The 16,896-nt window shown below is 36.8% G+C and overlaps 1 pseudogene; it reads left to right on the forward strand.

Annotated features, from left to right (window-relative positions):
• Positions 1 to 1,839: 1,839 nt before the first annotated feature.
• Positions 1,840 to 13,979, forward strand: LOC107719397 (adenylate cyclase type 3-like; annotated as a pseudogene).
• Positions 13,980 to 16,896: the final 2,917 nt, after the last annotated feature.

Below are 16,896 nucleotides of genomic sequence, written 5' to 3' on the forward strand. Positions count from 1 at the left end.
ATCCGCTTGCTGATTTGCAAGCTGAGCTGAACCAGACAGTTATAGAAGTGCAGAGGACGGATTCAATGACGGCCAAGTAGAACTGTATCAGCAGCTCTTGTGGCAGGTTGAACTTCCTCAGCTGGCGAAGGAAGTACAAGCTCTGCTGGGCCTTTTCCACATTGGAGTCAATGTGACTGTCCCACTTCAGGTCCTGAGAGATGGTGGTGCCCAGCAACCTGAATCAGCAAGGGTCCAGTGATGACCTTCAGATAAGCCAACACCAGTCTTTCAAAAGACTTCACAGACGTTAAAGCAACAGGTCCGTAGTCATTAAGTCCTGTGATTTTGGGTTTCTTTGGGATGGGGATGATGGTGGAGTGTTTGAAGCAGGCAGGGACTTCACACAGCTCCAGTAATCTGTTGAAGATCTGTAAAAAGATGTGGGCCAGCTGGTCAGCACAGGATTTCAGACAGGCTGATGAAACACCGTCTGGGGCTGGCGCTTTCTTTTTCTTCTGCTTCCTGAAGACCTGACGCACACACATAGAAACATACCTGTAAAGTATGTGGAGTCCCGCAATGATAAAAAGGCAACCAGTGGGAGCAGACCACCAGCATGGAAATGACTAATACATTGAGGAATAGGCATGAAATACAATGAAAAATATACCTTTATAATACTACTGCTGCTTTTGGAACATGAATGTTCTTGAATATTGAAACACTGTAAACAAACAGGAATGAACATATATTAAATGAACGTAAACAGTTGCCTTAATCATTACAACATATTATAGAATGGAAAACTAAGTGCGACAACATATTTCTGTAGTTCCCTCAGGTATGAGGTTTGTATTCTCAAGAGAACACACTGTAGCAACCTGGAAATAGTTGGGTTTGGTTACAGCAACACTGGCAGAGAGAGAGAGAGAGAGAGAGATTCTTAGAAAGCCTTCAGTGACATATGGATTGTTTACCAAACCTACAAGATGGAATGTCTGACTTTAATGGAAGGAATAATTGTAACTTTCAGGTAATATTCAGTTAATTTCTGACAGTTTTAATTTAAGAGCTATTTTGGCTTATATTAACAGGAAATGTTAGTCTTTTGCCACAATTACAGTGGTAACCTAACAAATCAAGTTTCCACTTGAATCAGGTAAGACACAATCAATCACAATGCACTGGGTCAGCTGGCCAATCAGACCAGACTGGCTTGTCGGAAGGAGGGACTTTGTAGAAAACAAGGTGTTTGAGAGAGACGGGGCATAGAGGACCTATATAATGTACAGTATTTGAAAAATAATGTGTTTTTTGAACATTAAAGCATGTCAACATATTCTGTCACACCAAATACACAAAATAATGATCTTTTAAAAAGCATCATATGACCCCTTTAAAATAAATCGCGCAAGGAGTGTATTGTTGCTATAGTTACCTGCTGACCCGAACGCTACTTTTTCGCTAACTCAACTTTTTATCGCGCACTTTGTGTCAGCTGAAAATAGCGCGTTGAGTAATTAACTTGTAACCCAATTTATGTGGTTATATGTGCTTTTATTAATTATTTTTAGTAGCTTATGACGATTGCTGACAAGATAGGCCTATATGGACAATTGAACGACATTTTTCGAATATTTTAACTTCAGTTTGCTTTGTTTCTCTTCTGTTATTGTTGCATTTTAAGGATGTGGAAGAGCAGTTCGAGATGTGTTTGTCATGGAAACGGAGCCGGGGATCGTTAAGGAATGACAGACTGAATCTCTCCGGTGCGTTTCTACTCAAACCCCAGCGACAACCGTGACGGATCGTCAACAGATAGCAGTATTACACGTCAAACTTCACTAGAGCTTCAGTATGTCGGTGAACGGGACTCAGGACGGTCCGGTTACCGTGGCGGAGACGTTTACACCGGAGTCTCTCGAGAAAGTTTATCAGACGTATTTTCTGCGGCAGGAAACCTTACTGGTGCTGATCGTGTTCGCAGCTCTCTTTAACGGTTATGTCATGTGCGCGGTCGTTTACTCTCAGGATAAACTGAAGACGCTCGCGGTGGCGGCAGGCGGGCTGGCGTCGGATATTCTGCTCTACATTTTGTACCGGTTCTGTTCCTTGTTGACAAGTTTGGGTGAGTAAGGACAAAACGCAGTACTTTCAGTGACCTGTAGCTGGCAGTATCACGTCTTTTGTAGAAGAAATAAACTGCCGCAGAAAAAGCTAGGTCCATGCAAAATGTAATGTGTAACTGCAACACTCATTTCAAATGTAGTGGAGTAAAGAGTAAAAGTTGCTAATATCTTTGATACTCAGTACAACTACAAAGTACCCAAAAAGATACTCAAGTACAGTAACTAAGTACATTTACTCCAATACTTTACACCTCTGCTTGTACACACTCACACACACACACACACAGAGTAGGTTGTGTTCTGTTGTCACACTTATTGCAGTAATGAAGTCAGTCCCCAGGCTGCTGTTATTGTGACAGCAGCGACACTAAAGACCCAAGAGTCCAAATTTGCCATCACACATTATTTTATGTTGGTCACACAGTATGCACTAGTTTTAAGATCTGTTTTATACATAAAAAAAATATCTCACTAAAGTGCAATACAGACATTATTATTAAGGGTTAGTTCACCCAAAAAGTAACATTTATTTGCTATTTAGGATCCGCATAAAGACTGGTATATTTATTTACTTAATTTATTTAAGATCTGCACAAAGACTTATGTATTCATTAAATGACTTATTTAAGAGCTGCATAAAGACTTATTTAATAATTATATAAGTCTTTATGCAGCTATTAAATCGTTTAATATTATTCTGTAATACTCAGCTGCATGAAGACTTTTATATTTATTAAATTATTTATTTAACAGTTGCATAAAGACTTATATTTATTCAATTATTTAACAGCTGTATTAAGACATATATTTATTAAATTATTGAACAGCTGTATGATTGAAGACTTATATATTTACAAAATGAATTTAAGAGCTACATGAAGACTTATATATGTATTAATTATTTTAAGAGCTGCATAAAGACTTATATAATAAATTATTTATTTAACAGCTGCATAAGATGTATATATTAAGTTGTTTATTTAATCGCTGCATTAAGACTATATATTTATAAAATTATATATTTAACAGCATAAAGGTTTATATATTTACTGAATCATTTAAGAGCTAAATAAAGACTTGTATATTTATTAAACTATTGGGGGTTTTTTTTACGTTTTTTTTTTTTTAGTTTTTTTAATATGTCTATATATCTTTTTTATTTATTTTATTTCAGTTTAGTTTTTTTATTATTTTAGTACAAATTAAACTAAATCAAAAAGAGAAATATTGCCTTGGAAAACTAGCTGAAGTAAAATGCTTTTAAAAAAATTTCACATTTTATTTGAATTAACATTTATTTTATTTTAAGTAATGAAAAAAGTTTTAGTTAACTATATTAACCCTGACTGACAAACCAATGTGCATTTTACAGCATGATGTATGTCTCAAAGGAGGATTTTGTGATGTATGTGTATGTGTGATTCTTTGGAAAATGAGAAAAAAGGAGCGACTCCACTCCTCTAGATGGCATTTCAGCCCCACTAGCGTCACAAAACTGAACTGCAAACTTTTTAAAATTGCAAACATATGAACTATTTTGAAACAATTTTTCAAAACACTCCCAAAACACACCCCAAACCTATGCCATCCATCAATTTTGCTGTGTTGGTCTGCTCAAACAAACAGAATTGCTAAAAGCACCACATTGTTTTACGGTGAAATCAGCTGACAGATGGGATGGTTGTCTCAACTATGCTACCTTTTGTATGCCACCTTTTACATTTTGCTTATGAATTGCTTTGTTTCATCATTATTTTACTGTTTACATTCTGCAATTTAATGGCAGGTTCACATGTGACATCTTACCCCATTTATGTTGACAACATGTGCCATATTAGGGACTAACAGTGTTTGCTATTAAGTGTTAATTGAACCCTTAATCGCTAACACCAATCTATCTGTACATTGGTTTACTGTCAGCATCTCTTTCTGTCCTTCCTGCTCATGTTGTCACATGGTCTCCAGAGACCCTATCAATCCCAGAATGCTATAGCAGCAGTGGGGGCTTCTGGGAGTTGAGTGCATCCAGCCAATCACAGCGCAGCTGACAGGTTTAACTCACTATGGCAACGGCAGCAAGAGACAAATGCGCCCTGCAGTCAAACTCCCGAAATCCCACATCACTCTTCTGTTGGTGAACTAGAGTGATTCATTTGAATCTAGCAGAGTCCACTCTATCTAATTAATAATCATGAACTAAGACATTGCAACTCTTTATTTGTTATCATATTGATAATAAAAGTGCATAATCAATCACAACCTTGTAGATACATATTTGTCGATATATATGTTTTTGTGTATGTATAGGAGGAGTTGCTGTTGTCCATCTTGCCGAAGCACATAGCAGATGAGATGCTTCAGGGCATGAAGAAAGGAGCCAATCAGAAATCAGATGCTCAGCAGTTCAACACCATGTACATGTACCGCCACGAAAACGTCAGGTAACTGTCCTCCACTCATGGTCACTCCACGATTGTTATCCTGTCTTCATTTATTATTAAGCGCATCTTGATTTTGATTCACCCAGTGATTCTTTTGAATCTGTTTTACCAAAAGATTCACTCATATTTGTCCATTGACTCGTTCAGGATATATTTGCATATTTGTCAGTCATAAATAAATGTAAGAAACAGATAAGATTTCTGTAATAGTGCTAATATATAGAATGCTATTATAGTTGTTATTAATATTTTTAATTTGTTTTTTGTTTTTTGTTAACGTTTTAGTAATTTATTTTGTATTTTTAATTAATTAATTAAATTATTTATTTATTTTTAATTGATTTTTAATCCGTTTTAGTTATTTTAGTTCATCAAGATAAACTAAAAGAAAATGATATATGTAGCAACCAGCTGAAATAAAATAAGTTTAAGTTGTTGTTTTTTTACATTTTATTTTACTTCAAGTAACAAAATTGTTTTATGTTTTTTGCTTTAGTAAACCTGATTTTTACTAACTGTATATTGCTTGTTCCTAGCCATATTTTAACCATGTTCATACTTGTTAACTGAATCCATTTAATTGTTTTCACAATAAACAGATTTGTGCTGATTCTAAGCAATTTTAATAAATGCATTTTGAAAATATGATGATTTAAATATAATCAAATACATGCAAATAGTTAATAATAAAATATGACTTGATTTTTTTTTTTAAATGCAGAAATCATACTTTTTTTTACCTTTCTTACCTCAGTTTATGTATGACTAAAAAATATGCCTCACATTACGTTTATTTCATGTTAAAACTTTATGTTATAAAACCTAAATAGATGGACATTTTATATGCAAATCAAATACATACAAATGTTTTTGAGTGTAAACCTTCCTGTATTTACAGCATTACACCAGTTGATGGCAAAAAATGAGTGTCTTCTAATAAACCTTAGCATTTTTCATGTTTCATTCACATTACAGGTTGTCATTTCATGTTGCCTTCAACAAGGCTTCAAACTCTTCAAACAGATGGAAATATTGATCTAACATCTCTACTCTCTCTGCAGTATCCTTTTCGCAGACATCGTAGGTTTTACACAGCTGTCGTCTGCCGTGACTCCGAAAGAACTTGTCAAATTACTCAACGAGCTCTTTGCTCGCTTTGACAAACTAGCAGCAGTGAGTAAAAACAGGCAACGCACACATTTTACATATTTATGTACGTCCACCTTGTAAAGAAATGGTCATAAATAGTACAAATTCATATGTTATAGGGAATTTGCATGGTACAAATGTGCACATAAACACCAGTACTAAGTATACAAGAAACAATGTAATTTTCACTCTTATCTGGCTGTATGCTTTAACAGCAACACCACCAGCTGAGGATCAAGATTCTGGGAGACTGTTATTACTGTATCTGCGGTTTGCCAGATTACCGTGAAGATCACGCGGTCTGCTCCATTATGATGGGCCTGTCTATGGTGGAGGCCATCTCGTAAGTACACGCCCACTGGGAGGGGCTTTACCTGCAGTACCCAATCACTGGGTGGAGCTTTTTTTACAGGACATGCCATATGGGAGGGGTTTTATCATTAATAAACTTTATCTAAAGCACACACCCACTGGGTGGGGCTTACCAAAGTGGGAGAGGCATTGTCTACAGTAAATGGGGACTGAAAGAAGCTTTATCTGCAGAAACACTATGATGAATTTGTTGAACTATGAATAATAAGAGGGCACTTCATTAGTTTAGTGCTGTACTTTCACAATAATCTCTAAAAGTGTAGAGGTTTTGAGCTCTGCTGCACCCTCTGTTCTTTATGGTTCGAGGGATCCAATTGTAGAGTAATATAATTATATAATAATGAAAATTTATATGAATGAATACATTTTATACACACACACATACAGTATATAGTGCATAGTAATTCAGTGCTGACAGAATTAATTGTATTCAGTTATATCTATAATAACTTTATCTAAAGCACACACCCACTGGGTGGGGCTTACCAAAGTGGGAGAGGCATTGTCTACAGTAAATGGGGACTGAAAGAAGCTTTATCTGCAGAAACACTATGATGAATTTGAGCTGGAGGAGGGCAGTGGAGGAGAGCGCTGCGAGTATCTTCTGGAGAAAGGCATCGACACGTACCTGGTGCTGGTGTCTAAGGACACTCCCAAAACAAACGGAGTAACCAACGGCACAGTGCGTACCATCGCCGTCATTCTTATACTCTGATCTGCTGTTCTCATCTATAACTCATCTGAAACTTTCTTCAGGTGATCAACACCACAAAACCCAGCAGCAGCTACACATCAGTAAAGAACATACCTGAGGAGTCAGAAACACAGGTGAGATCTGTCTGTCTATCTGTCTATCTATCTGTCTGTCTGTCTGACTGTCTCAATATCTATCTATCTATCTATCTATCGTTCTATTGTTCTATCTATCGTTCTGTCTATCCATCTGTCTGTCTGTCTGACTGTCTCAATATCTTGCTATCTATCTATCTATCTATCTGTCTGTCTGTCTGTCTGTCTGTCTGACTGTCTCAATATCTAGGCAGTTTGATGTCTGGTCCACTGATGTAACCGTGGCAAACAAGATGGAGTCAGGAGGAATCCCGGGGTGAGATCAACTACAATCTGAATTTAAACCATTATTTTCTTGTCGAGTAGATGTGTTTGTGCATTACAGAGCAGGTGACTCTCATTCTGCTGTGTCTGCAGGCGTGTGCACATCTCTCAGAGCACGAAGGACTGTTTGCTTGGTGAATTTGAGCTGGAGGAGGGCAGTGGAGGAGAGCGCTGTGAGTATCTTCTGGAGAAAGAGCTGGAGGAGGGCAGTGGAGGAGAGCGCTGCGAGTATCTTCTGGAGAAAGGCATCGACACGTACCTGGTGCTGGTGTCTAAGGACACTCCCAAAACAAACGGAGTAACCAACGGCACAGTGCGTACCATCGCCGTCATTCTTATACTCTGATCTGCTGTTCTCATCTATAACTCATCTGAAACTTTCTTCAGGTGATCAACACCACAAAACCCAGCAGCAGCTACACATCAGTAAAGAACATACCTGAGGAGTCAGAAACACAGGTGAGATCTGTCTGTCTATCTGTCTATCTATCTGTCTGTCTGTCTGACTGTCTCAATATCTATCTATCTATCTATCTATCTATCTATCGTTCTATCGTTCTATTGTTCTATCTATCGTTCTATCGTTCTGTCTATCCATCTGTCTGTCTGTCTGACTGTCTCAATATCTATTTATCTATCTATCTATCTATCTATCGTTCTATCGTTCTATTGTTCTATCTATCGTTCTATCGTTCTGTCTATCCATCTGTCTGTCTGTCTGACTGTCTCAATATCTTGCTATCTATCTATCTATCTATCTGTCTGTCTGGCTATCTATCTATCTGTCTGGCTGTCTCAATATCTATCTATCTATCTATCTATCTATCTATCTGTCTGTCTGTCTGTCTGTCTGTCTGTCTGGCTGGCTGTCTCAATATCTATCTATCTATCTATCTGTCTGGCTGGCTGTCTGTCTGGCTGTCTCAATATCTATCTATCTATTTATCTATCTATCCGTCTGTCTGTCTGTCTGACTGTCTCAATATTATCTATCTATCTATCTATCTATCTATCGTTCGTTCTATCGTTCTGTCTATCCGTCTGTCTGTCTGTCTCAATATCTATCTATCTATCTATCTATCTATCTATGATCTAATTTTCTATCTATCTATCTATCTATACGTCTGTCTGTCTATCTGTCTGTCTGACTGTCTCAATATCTATCTATCGTTCTGTCTATCCATCTGTCTGTCTGTCGGTCTGTCCGTTTGTATGTATGTCTGTCCATCTATCTAGCCATCTTGACCTTTGACCTTTGTGTGGTTTCTCAGCGGCTGCAGTTGGCTAATATGACCGATGAAGGGATGGAGGACGAGCATCTGAACCACTTGCTGAATAAAGCTCTACTGGAGAGAGAGACAGAGGAGACGTAATGACAGTTTATTCTTATTTGAACCCAGTGATTTTGTCTTTTTGCCCCTGTCTCACATCACTGTCTCTCTCTCAGTCTGGAGAAGAAGATGTCGACTCTGTCTCTGAGGTTTGAGGACTCTGATCTGGAGTCTCGTTATTCGGCAGAGAAGGAGAGACAGACGGGCGTTGCGTTCAGCTGTTGTGTCGTTCTGATATTTACCTCAGCCATGGAAATGCTCATCGATCCACAGTGAATGAAGATCATAAATAACTCGTCACTAATACAACATGATAAATGGATTATTTTTATTGACATTTTATTGATATTGACACTTCTCTTGTGTAATGTTGTCACATGTCTGCTTGATTTCTCACAGGCTGATTGTGAATTATGTGACCCTGGCTGTTGGTCTTCAAATTACAGTAATGTGCTTTATTAATTAATATTCTAAAAATAGACTTCATTTAAACATGTAATTCATTTATTATTATTTATATTAAATATAAATTATATTTATTTTCCTTTTTATTTTGGGGTTAAGTATTAGCCAGATTTGCCCTTAAAAGTTTGTCATGTGATTCACCTAATTTTTATCGTCATGAGAGAGCAATGTTATTTTAGTATTTTATATATTTTCATATATTTTATTCATTACTTAGTGTATTTCTTAGTATATTTTAGTATTTTATATGTTTAGTATTTTATTGATATACAATTATAGTATTTATTAATATTTAGAATTAGTATATTTTATACTTTTATTGTATTTTAGCGGCTACACTTTATTTTACAGTACGTGTACTTGCAGTGTACTTACCCAAGAAAGTACCGGGTAGCATAAGGTAACATGGGTTAAGTTTAGGTTTAGGGGTAGGTTCAGGGTTAGCACCTTGTTATTACCCAGTTATTGTAATTGCTATAATAAGTACATAGTATGTACATGCGGAACAGGACTGTAAAATAAAGTGCTACCATTTTAGCTTTACTTCAATGAATGAAAAACTATTTCTAATCATTTTAATTTTAGTTAACAATTACAACGCTATGAGAGAGAGACTGTCTGTGTAACATTGTGATGTGCGTTTATCAGGTCTTCCCCCGGAGGCTGGTGTCATTCTCGCAGTGGATCGACCGCACACGTTGGGCTCGTAACACTTGGGCCATGGCTGCCACATTTGTTCTGACCATGGCTGAGGTGGCTGATATGGTGAGATAAGGCACATTTCACCTCTTTCCAAATTATTATTACTGACTGTGTAAATCATTCTTTGTTCTGGCATGTTTGTATGACGTCATGCAGCTTGACTATTGCATTTTTCATGTATAATTTTGTAAAATCAGACTTTTAAAGATTCAGTGCCATGAACCTCGCAAACAGAAGTCTTGTCCTTGTCCTTTTTCTTCAGCTGAGCTGTGTTCAGCCCCCTCTTGTGCTGCTGAACTCCACATCCGGCGTGACGCTCGAGTCACTGGGTGACGGCGGATGTGCCGAGAACCCCAAACACTATGGTAGGGCTGCACGATTAATCGAATGCGATTGTCATGCGCATTGGCATTTCCAGGCATTTCCTGGGTTTCTTCAGCGAGGCGTATTTGGAGTTTCAGCGCAAGAGCGCCCTCTGGCCTTTGGATGGAGATTTACTGCTGATCACAGAACCGTGCTTCACTGAAAGATACGCATGACAATCGCAGCTTCTGTCGAATCGCAAACTCGATTCCATTTTGATTTATCGTGCAGCCCTACACTACGGATACATATCAGTGCTGTCACTCGTGGCAACCGTCATGCTCGTACAGCTCAGCCATGTGGTCAAGGTGGCGCTCATGCTGTTGGTTACCATAGCAACAGGTGCTGTAAACATCCACAGCTGGATGTACATTTACGACATCTATGATTTCATTCGCTACCTGGACTACAGGTGAGACAAGCTTGAGTTTGAGTCCAGACGATATGTTTGAAAAGTGATCAAAATACAGTAAAAACATAATGTAAAATATTATTACAATTTAAAATAACTGTTGTCTATTTGAATGTATTTTAAAATGCAATTTATTTTTGTGATGCAAGCATCATTACTCCAGTCTTCAGTGTCACATGATCCTTCAGAAATCACATTCTAATATGCTGGTTTGCTGCTCAAGAAACATTTCTGATTATGATCAGCAAACAGTTTTGATTAATATTTTTTTTTGACATTGACTTTGACATGACATGTCATGACTTATTTATATTATTTTTCACCCAGTTAAATTGGATTGTGTGTTTAATGATTAAAATGCAAGGTTAAGTTGTGCTTCAAACCACTCAAAAACATTGTCTGACACTTGAAATTGTTTTTCATTATTTTCTGACTCTTCAGTTATTCAGTGGTTCCCACCAGATATCTGCTGACCATGATGATTATCATCATGATGATGAGTTTCTACTATTTTGCATGTTACGTATGTCCAACAATAGCTTAAAAACTCTTAAAAACTTATTTCCTTTCCTCTGTTTTTCACAAATATTAGCATGTTAATTCTGTATTTTGTTCCTCTCTCAGGTGGAAAGATAGTCGCATAAACTGTTTCTGTGGAAGTTTGAGGTTCATGATCAGAAGGAGAAAGTGTATGAAATGAGAACATACAACGAGGCGCTGGTCACTAACATGCTTCCTGAACACGTGGCCAAACACTTCCTGGGCTCAAAGAAGAGAGATGAGGTATGTATAGAAGCTAGTTTCTGCCACGGAATAACAATTTTAACCTTATTCCTCAGAATTGTGAGTTTATATCTGTTTAAAACTTATCTTAAATCTCGCAATTCTGCCTTTTTTTCTAGAAATTTTGAGTTTACATCTCGTAATTTGAACCTTTTTCTCGAAATTCAAAATGTCCATCTCGTAATTTTGACTCTTTTTCTCTGAATTCTAAGTTTACATATTGTAATTCTGTTTTATTTATTGCAAGTTTATATCAGTTTATAACTTTTCTTATATCCCATGCTTCTGACTTTTGTGTACATCTCGCATTTTTTACGTTTTTTCTCTTAAATCAAAGTTTAAATCTCGCAATTTTGGCTTTTTTCCTTGCAATTCAGACTTTTTTGTTTCGGCCACGGAATAATAAATGAAAAAGGTCATTGCAACTTTTTATCTCACAATTCTGACTTTTTTTCTTGCAATTGCGATTTTATATCTTACAATCCACAGGCTTTTCAGAATTGCAATTATAAGATAAAAAGTTATAATTACCTTTTCTCTATATTCCTGTCAGAGTAATCTTTATATTAGTTTAGTCATTAATAAATGTGCACATTGATTTTTATTTGTCTATTGCAGGAACTTTACAGTCAGTCTTATGATGAGATTGGTGTGATGTTCGCCTCTATTCCCAACTTCTCTGACTTTTATACGGAGGAGAGTATAAACAATGGAGGGATATAATGCCTCCGAATCCTGAATGAGATCATCTCTGACTTTGACAGTGTGAGTGTCTCTTGTCCTTTATTTCTTGTATATGTCATTATTTGTTCAGCAGAAGTTCTCTTTAATATCATATGATGTGTTTTTTGATTCCGAGTAGCTTCTGGATCGCACAGAGTTTCGCCACATTACGAAGATCAAGACCATTGGCAGCACATACATGGCTGCATCAGGCGTGACGCCGGAGAGCAACACTAACAGATACGCCGACCGCAAGGTCAGCTACACAACACAAACTAGAGCTTATAATACACTAATATAGACTGTGTTACTGATGATGATGATGATGATTTGTGTGTTATACAGACAGAGGATCAGTCCATCTTGGAGCGCTGGCAACACTTTGCTGATTTGGCAGACTTTGCACTGGCTATGGAAGTCACACTTGGAAACCTAAACAAACAGTCATTCAATAACTTCATGCTGCGCATAGGTCAGCAAGCGTCTGACTGAACTACAGACCCATGTTACTTCTGCTGATATAATAATAGAGTTGAGTATGTGTTATATTTATGGTATTGTGACCATGCTGTTTGTGTGTGTTTTATTGTCAGGTCTGAATAAGGGGGGTGTGTTAGCTGGAGTGATTGGCGCTCGCAAACCTCATTTCGATATTTGGGGAAACACTGTAAATGTGGCCAGTCGTATGGAGTCCACTGGGGTTATGGGTAACATACAGGTGATAAAAGCTTCATTTTTTTTTTAGAAGTTTTTATTTTATTTTTAAAAGTAAGTTTTAGGTAATAAAAAAGTTATTTAAAAAATAACTGGCCAATATGGCAAAAAAAAATTATCTTAAAGGGATCCTATTATGCTCTTTTACAAAGTCTTGATTTTGTTTTAGGGGTGTACTAGAACAGGCTCTCATACTAGGTTGTTCGAAAAACACATTATTTTCCACATATTTTACATTATTACAACACCTCTCTCCCCAGTCTGACATGAACAGCTTGAATAGTTCCTGTATCAAATGAAGGCGAAATACGAAATACTTCTGAAATACGAAATGTGCTGTGATTGGTTAGCTGGGCCAGTGTGTGCTGTGATTGGCAGCACTCGGCGCCTGGTCGGGAAATGTCATACCCCTTACCATAGCCGCCTGCGAGCTTCAGTGTAAATATTGCGTCAAAATCAAATCAATTTGAGCGCGATTTAAACCCGGAGGATTGTAACCACTCTAAGTTCGTCTGCCTTGGGAAAACTAGCGTGTCTCCGACATAGTGATAACACTCGTTGCCTTCTCTAGTGCAGCTCAACTATCAGTCATTTCAATTTATAAATGACAAATATTTGCATGTTTTCCACACATCTAACATTTTTTCTCAGAATTCTAAGTTTACATCTCACATTTCTTTTATTTTTTTCTCTGAATTCTGAGTTTACATCATGCAATTCTGATGTTTTAGTTTGTCACAGAATTTTTTTAAAAAGTAATGCGACCTTTTATCTCACAATTCTGACTTTTTCTGCAATTGCCAGTTTATATCTCACAATTCAGACTTTTCTTCTCAGAATTTCAAGTTTTATATCACAATTCTGAGTTCATAGCTTGCAATTCTTTTTGTGAGTGATACAGACATCTGTTCTTCTGGTGCTGGTGCTCCCCAGGTGGTGGAGGACTGCTATAACATCCTGAAGGAGTATGGCTTCCGTTTCGTCAGAAGAGGACCCATCTATGTAAAAGGAAAAGGAGAACTGCTCACTTTCTTCATGAAGGGCAAAGACGAACCTGTCGCAAAGACGACCGCAGTCTCTCTCCCACATCAAATAGCAGACAAATCCTGAGAAGAGAGGATAAGAAGGACATTGACATTTTATTTTATGTTATTTTGGGCCTTTTTTATTAATAGAAACAATGGAAAGGGGACAAAGAGGAGACACAAACCTGAGTCTCCCTAATGAGCACTGAAGCTCAACATGTCTGCAGCACATGCACTACCCAATAGACAATAACTCTGAAAAATGACCCATTAAAAACAACAGCCGTTGTATTACCTGAAAAATGTCTATTGTTTGTTGTATTTTAAAAGCACATGTTCCATCATTGAGACAGATCAAAAATACACCATCTGGTCTATTGAGTTTTTCATGCTTTGTACACTTTCACTCAGTATAAAATGCTGATAAAGAACGTATGCGTCCATATAAGGATCAGGTTACTGTAAACTATGAATTGTTATTTGTAATTATGGAAAATGTTAGCACATAAAACACATAAAAAATAAAGCACGTAAAAAGTATAAAATAGACCATGATGGAAATTCTGTAATTGTGGACAAACACACAATCAGGAGCTAAAAACTCAAATACTAGTCAGTAAGGGGTCAAATAGTCAGATCAAAGGCACATACATCTTTTCAACGGAACATGAAAAATGTATATCATTCATTATTTTAATTCTATAATGAAAGCATCAACAGAAGGCAGAGTTTTTATTCTATATTTTTATTTCACGTATAGCTTTAACTGAGAATATCACACTGAGACCATATTCTTATTGACGTGTAGTATGAAACGAATGGCATTTTAATAGTTAAACATCTCCTGGTCGGTATCTCAATCTCAGCAGGCAGTCTGATGTTTTAATGCTTTTTTATAAACATTTCACTCATGACATTCAGTTTGTTTCATGTGAAACTCATGGTTATAGATCAGATTATTACTGATTATATTAGCTCTCAGAATGTTTTTGTAGATTGTGGATTTAGCAGCTCTTTCTGCGGTTCTCAGTGTTTTATTGTTTGACAGAATGAGAAATATGATTTAAAGAGTCTTAAAAAGGTACATTAAACAGCCAAACTTTAATAGCTTCTTGTTGAATTTTAATCATCAATAACAGACCTTAGTAGGGTAGCACTACTACAGAAAACTAATGTTTAAAATGTAAAAAAAAAAGACTAGATAGATAGATAGACAGACAGACAGACGATGCTATTGCACGATGTACGAAGCACAGATGCTATTGCATTTTTAGTTGTAATGTTTTAATGAGTTTCTTTATTTATTTACAGTATATATATATATATATATATATATATATATATATATAGAGAGAAGTATATATGTACCACTGACAGTATTCTCCTCTTATAATGAAGTGGTTGTGGCATGTTCCAGGTTATTACATTACTCCAGCACATTATCTGGGTGAGATCCAGACAGCAGAGATCACCTGTAGCACTCTGCTTCCCAGCACTGATTGCAACGTGAGTCATTGTGCAGTCATGTGTCAATCAAATAATGAAACGCACAGCCTCTTTCATATGCACTGATGCACCTTGTTCTTGCAGGTGAGATTCTACCACTATTCTCATGGTGAAAACAGCACAACTGCCAGGGTAGTCGTCATACTGAGGACTAATGATAGGATTATTAAAATATTTTTTTTATTTATAAAGTTATCAATTTGTTCATCCCAAGATGATTCAAAATGCCCCGGAACAGCTTGACTTATATTGTATGCATTTTGGTATACTTTTTTACTTCTGTTTAATATCATACAATATTCAGTTATAATATTACCATATTCAATTATCCATTAAACCAATTTTATTTCTTGTTAACATATCTCTAAATGTCCTACAGGTCTTTTAAGTTAATTTCTAGCCCACTAAATGAAGTTCATAACGCAGGTTCGGGAGGAGCCTAATCAACCAGTCCTGCCAATCATCCACTCTTTTAAACAGATTTCGACTTACCGCTTAAAGTGTTTCTGGCTCTTGTGTTCCTGAATCATTCCTCTTGTGATCTTATCCAGGCTGACTACCTCTTCTACCCAACATCTATTATCCTAAGTGTTGTGCACAAAAGCCCAATTTGTATGTGTACTTACAGACGGACAATAGTTAGCCAGCGGGGCAGTCGCTCCTATTATATGGGCAACTGTTAGTCATTACGCTCAATGGACGTCATTGTCAGACACTTGGGCAGAGGGAGAGCCACATTTGCGAATTGGATAACTTAAGCACCTCGGTCTTTATGATTCTTGATTGACGCAGTTAATAGATAGATAGATAGATAGATAGATACAATGACATACAGAACAAGAGAAATATAAAACGATAGACAGACAGACAGACAGACAGATAGACAGATAGATAGATAGATCAGCATTTTGATAGCTGATAGCATTTTGATGCTTGTCCTCCATCCGACTGATAGCATTTTGGACCAGCTGGAGTTTGTTTATTAAGCGTGCAGAGCAACCACCCAATAAAACATTACAATAATCAAACCTTGAGGTCATGAACGCATGAATTAACATTTCTGCATTTGACATTGAGAGCATAGGTTGTAATTTAGATATATTTTTGAGATGGAAAAATGCAGTTTTACAAATACTAGAAACGTGGCTTTCAAAGGAAAGATTGCTATCAAATAGGACACCTAGGTTCCTAACTGATGATGAAGAATTGACAGAGTAGCCATCAAGTGTTAGACAGTGTTCTAGGCTATTACATGCAGAGTTTTTAGGTCCTATAATTAACACCTCTACTTTTTTCTGAATTTAGCAGTAAGAAATTACTCGTCATCCAGTTTTGGTCAATAGTGTCGAACGCAGTGCTAAGATCCAGTAGCACTAATAGAGAGATACAACCACGATCAGATGATAAGAGCAGGTCATTTGTAACTCTAATGAGAGCAGTCTCGGTACTATGATACGGTCTAAATCCTGACTGGAAATCCTCACAGATACCATTTTTCTCTAAGAAGGAATATACTTGTGAGGATACTACCTTTTATCTTGGACAGAAAATGGAGATTTGAGATCGGTCTGTAATTAACTAGTTCTTTGGGATCAAGTTGAGTTTTTTTGATGAGAGGCTTAATAACAGCCAGTTTGAAGGTTTTGGGGACATATCCTAATGACAATGACGAATTAATAATAGTCA

Source organism: Sinocyclocheilus rhinocerous, unplaced genomic scaffold, assembly GCF_001515625.1.
Source record: "Sinocyclocheilus rhinocerous isolate Xijiao unplaced genomic scaffold, SAMN03320098_v1.1 scaffold303, whole genome shotgun sequence".
NCBI classification, from domain to species: Eukaryota; Metazoa; Chordata; class Actinopteri; order Cypriniformes; family Cyprinidae; genus Sinocyclocheilus; species Sinocyclocheilus rhinocerous.